Below are 4,913 nucleotides of genomic sequence, written 5' to 3'. Positions count from 1 at the left end.
CTGTGGATGACTCAGAAAAACTACAGACTCTACAGAAAAAAAATTCCGACAACACATACAGATATAGAGACTACAAATACAAGGAAAAACTGACCAAAGAATCATGGAAACAAGCTCAATCGACCTAAAAACTTTGCCAATTACAATGAGGCACACTAAAACACCAATAATCCATGAGAAAAACATAGTAATAGCATGTAAAGATCAAGACACCAATGCTAAAGCTCTTATTCATGCAAGTACTAAACCAAAACCTAGAAAAACAGTAAAGACTTGGGTTGCCTCCTAAGAAGCACTTATTTAACATCACTAAGCTTGGCATACCTGTCCTTACCTCACGGGGGTTAATGAATGAAGGTTGCCCTCTTACCTATAACTTGAAAGCACGATGAATATAATTTTTTTAGGGTAGAGGGGGAGTTATCAAGTTTGTTACCATACAAGGGTTCATCACCCTTACTCCGTGAATGCACATCTCCATTAGCATTAAGGTGCTTCTTGTGACATCTCCTTACTCTTTTTAGCTTTTGGATCATCTTCTTCATGACTCCCGAGGTAGGTTGCACCTTGTCCTCTAGATCAAGTGTCAAGGCTTATTCATTCTCCACTTCTTGATCTAATCACCCCTCTAATAGGTCCGGACACAACATTTCCTGCACATATTCATCAATTAACTCATCAGTGGTATCAAAAAAATACAAAGTATCATCAAAATCAAGAGAATGTCACATGGCTTCAACAAGGTGGTATGTCAACTTGTCATCTTTAACTCTTAATGTTAACTCCCCACCGTCCATGTCAATGAGAGCCTTGGAAATGTATAATAATAGCCTCCCAAGTATCAATGGAACCTCGGCGCCCTCGTCCACATCTAATACCACAAAATCTATAGGAAATATGTACTTATCGACCTTCACAAGTACATCTTCAATGATGCCCCTCGAATGTCTAACTGATCAGTCGGCCATTTGAAGTGTCATCCAAGTGGGCCTAGGCTCTCCCAAACCTAGTTTGTGAAAGAATGTTTAAGGCATGACGTTGATGCTAGCCCCTGAATCCACCAATGCCTTTTCTTCACCCAAGTTACCAATGTTGCATGGAATGATGAAGCTGCCGGGATCCTTTTTCTTGTTAGGCATATTTTTTGTAATACTGCCAAGCATGAAGCATCTAGGATCATAGATGCACTCTCCTCCAACTTCCTCTTGTTGGTCAAAAAGTCTTTGAAAAACTTTGCATAATGAGGCATTTGAGACAACGCCTCCACAAATGGGATGTAGATGTGCAACTTCTTGAATTGACCCAATAACTTTTTGTATTGCTCATCATTTTGGTCATTCTTCAATCTTGAAGGATAAGGAATTCTTGGCTTGTAAGGTGGGGGGCCTATCTCATTCTCTTTAGCTCTCTCCTCAACCTCCACTATCTTGGGTGACTCAACCATTGTCTTCTCACTAGGGGGCCTACCCTCAACTTCACGACCATTTCTTAAAGTGATCGCCTTCACATGCTCTCTTGGATTTATCTCCGTGTTGCTAAGAAAACTCCCTTAAAGTCTTTCCGAAAGTCACTTCGCAATTTGACCGACTTGATTCTCCAAGTTGTGCAACGATGCAGTGTGGTTGTGATGTGTGGCTTCAACCGATTGAAATCTCGTATCCGATGATTGAATGAACTTGGTCAAAGCCTTCTCTAAATTGGTCATCCGGTTCTCCAACCCTGAAACTCTATTTTCTATGTTTGGGGCTTGTTGTTGTTGTTAGGAACTCGATGGTGCCATAGCCTTCTGTTGCCCTTGATTACTCCAAGAAAGGTTTGGGTGACTCCTTCGCCCCGGATTGTAGGTGCTACTATATGGATTACCTTGACCTCTTATTGCATTTCTTACAAAATCCACCTGTTCCACTGAAATTGTACCACCAATAGCAATCAGGCAATCATATGAAGCGTGTCCTCCCCCATATCCAGTGCAACTCATCACTACCGCAAATCTAGGAGTAGTTAGAGTATCTAACTTCTTGCTCAATGACCCAACCTTGGCTGCCAATGATATAACCACATCAATCTCATGAAGTCCGGCTACCTTCTTCTTATCTTGTGTATTTCACTAATAATTGTTCATAGCCATCTCTTCAATGAGCTATCAGGCTTCTTCGGGGGGTCATGAGAACAATGTCTAAAGAAGTGGAGTATTATTTAGTGTTTTTAAGTTCTAGAAGTGAATACATTTATCATGTGAAAGATATAGCGACTTGGTAACCGTTGCTTGTTTTATAATATAACATCTGATTCATACTTTGAGCCGTTTAAATTCTATCTAATTCATCATACATGTACAACCAAGAAGTTAATTGGGTATGTTGGTCTGGGATAAATTTGGTGTTTTATGATTCACCCTATCTTTTTTGAATGTTATGCTAGTTGGCCTTTTAAAGATTAATGCATAGGTTGTCTGGTTGCCAATGGTTGCTCACATAGATTAAGTCTCCTGACCAAATTCAAGCAATATATTTTTTTTTGCATGTAACTTAGCCTTGATTTAGTAACATAACTGTTTTTGTCTATGTTGTTATGCATAAATTCTTTATTACAAGGTACTTGGAGCCATTGCTCTAACAAGGTTCATATTTAGGTGTTCTTTTCTCTATGTTTTAAAAAAATATATATATATATATATATATATTAATTTTGATACATTATATATGATAACTTGTATTATTGACATATGTGACAAGTTTTTTTAACTAAATTGACCAAGAGCCTTTTTCTCGTTTTTGTGTCAAGTTAAAATGTCTAAAATTGGGGTACAGGATCCATGTTTTGAAACTCGGGTTCAAAAAAGTTGCATGATACCTGAAGCATTTGTAGTAACTGCTCATCTAATAATGATGCTATATAACTGGTGGTGTTGTTTTTTAGTATGCATGCAGGAAAACTTTGTCAAAGCAGTAGATTGCAGCCTATTATGACCTTATATTTATTCGGAATCATCAAAACTCTTTATTATTTTTTAAAATTTATAGGTTCTGTTATCAATTTGCTCACTTTTAATAGATCCAAACCCGGATAATCCCTGGTTGCTAAGATCGCTCATATATAACAATAACAAAACAAACCATTGGTTAACTTCTAGTTCCTAGACACAGGAGTATCCCTGGTGCTATATATTGATGATAAACATCCACGGAGATACATCGTGTGGAAGCTAGTTGCTGTTCAAACTTCCACGGAGATATAATTCCTTGAGGCAATGTTGATTGGAAAAGGCTATAATGATGTTGTCCAAAGGTGTATAAGTTACAATAGTATATTGACCCCGTAGAGATTTATTAAATAGGCCAAACATTATATGAGGCAATTAGAATTCTATCATGTGCATGCCTATAAGATTTTCAATAATCAGATCAAGCTAATAAATCTAATTTGCTATCAACCCGGAAGGGGAGGGAGATGAAATCCTTCCATATGGGGCCCATGAATAATGAATCAACAATATGACTACAGTATTTATAAAATATTTTTATAGTATGTGTAAAGTATTGTTATACTATTGTAGACTCAAAGATTCTACTCTGAGTATGTTCAACGATGAACTGCACTAGGTTGTGGTTAAAAACATTAAATATGAAACAAGACCTCTTGAAGCATTGAGACATTAATAATCACTTGGACACCATGTTTCAATAAATTACCCTAGTCAAAATTAAAATTTACACATAATGATAGATAAAAAAAAATGAATGAAAAAGTACACACACATATGCGCATCCCTTCTATAAATACAAATTATATTGTGAGGTCTTATTATAAGGAAAAATTTAACAAATTTATATGATAATAAATTGACTGAAGATAGATATATGCATTAATACATTAATACATACATACATACATATGTATAATTAAAACTTTAAAATTTAAGACTGCAAATTGCAATCATATCTAGGATTAAGCAATTTTATAAGGAAACCTTTTATTTGTTAGAAATACTATTGAAATAAAAATTTATGGAAAAGCCACTATCCTAATAGCCAAGTGGTTAAAGTATTTGATTTTAATGCTGGAGGCAAGGATATGGTTTCTTTCTCATACGCGATTGATGTGTAAATAAAGAGGGTATGTGTGGTTTTTTTTATAAAGTGGATAAGTAATTAAAACTTAAAAAGGTACAAAGTACAGATATGAGCTAATACATGCAATAGAAAAGAAAAAACATAACATAGAAAGACTTGTAAGGATAGAGAGGATCTCCTCTCATGCTATTTATTATAGAAGGTGACAAGACTATGCATTAAACGGTGATGATGTGGGGACCATTATCAGGGTCGCACTCATCATGAGTGGAAGGCCCTGCAAACTATACACTCCTCTTTATGGCGGGGGTCGAGATGTCTAACTTCTACCTTTTGATATCAGGAGAGGTGGCTTATGCTAAGTAGAGACCTAAAATAAAATTTTAGAGTAAAGCCTCAAATTTAATTAGTGAAAATTAAAATTTGAATAATGGATAAACAAAACTTAACAAATTAAAAGTATAACAATATAAACACTATAAATGTTGGTAATTTATAATTACAAGAAGTGAATATTAGTTTTCTTTTGGAGAAACAAATACATGACAAAGCCATTACAAAAGATAAGAATAATGGAATAGAATTTTTAAAGAAGATATGAGATTATTTAAGTATTAAAATAACATATTTAATGTGTATTATTTTAAATTTTTAAAAGTTAGTTAAGATTATATAGCATTGAATATTTTTGTATTACCATAATTATTGGGGAGGCCTTCAATCTTTGAGTTTTTTAAATTATTATTGAAAAATCTAAAGATGAGGCTTTAAAAGGGGGCCTAAAGCGATTGCTTCACTAACCTTACCCTTGAGCAATCCCTAGCTATAGACACTCAAAAA

The sequence above is a fragment of the Dioscorea cayenensis genome, chromosome 1, assembly GCF_009730915.1.
Source record: "Dioscorea cayenensis subsp. rotundata cultivar TDr96_F1 chromosome 1, TDr96_F1_v2_PseudoChromosome.rev07_lg8_w22 25.fasta, whole genome shotgun sequence".
Classification (NCBI taxonomy): Eukaryota; Viridiplantae; Streptophyta; class Magnoliopsida; order Dioscoreales; family Dioscoreaceae; genus Dioscorea; species Dioscorea cayenensis.
This window is presented reverse-complemented; position numbering follows the sequence as displayed.